Genomic DNA, 516 nt, shown 5'->3' on the forward strand with positions numbered 1-516 from the left:
TCATGTCATACAATTCAATAATCCCATCTCATTTATAAGAGCTGGTATAATCATCTCCACAGTCAACTTTCAAACATTTACTTTCCTCTTGTAACCATAATCAGTTCCTCACCCCCACCCCCCCAAACCTTTCCCACCATTCCCCCTCCAGTAATCATCAATGGAGTCCCTGTCTCATTAGCTCTACCCATCCTGAATTTCATATATAGGAAAATAACCCAGAAGAACAAAACAAAAACACTTCACTCTGCATGATAGCTAAACTAATCATATCCCCACTCTATGGTCAGAAGGGATTCACTGGAAGGTTAATCCATGTGCAAACCTTTTAAATGGAGTTTGAGCACACATTGTCATCCACAGTCTTCCAAAAACCTGGTGGTCAAAATTTAAGCTCTGGTACCATACTGTCCTACGCAAGGGTCCTCAAACTTTTTAAACAGGGGGCCAGTTCACTGTCCCTCAGACCCGTTGGAGGGCCAGACTATAGTTTTTTAAAAAAACTATGAACAAATT

This window comes from Echinops telfairi, unplaced genomic scaffold (genome assembly GCF_000313985.2).
Source record: "Echinops telfairi isolate 266 unplaced genomic scaffold, ASM31398v2 ScPeMD7_7468;HRSCAF=8506_0, whole genome shotgun sequence".
NCBI lineage: Eukaryota > Metazoa > Chordata > Mammalia > Afrosoricida > Tenrecidae > Echinops > Echinops telfairi.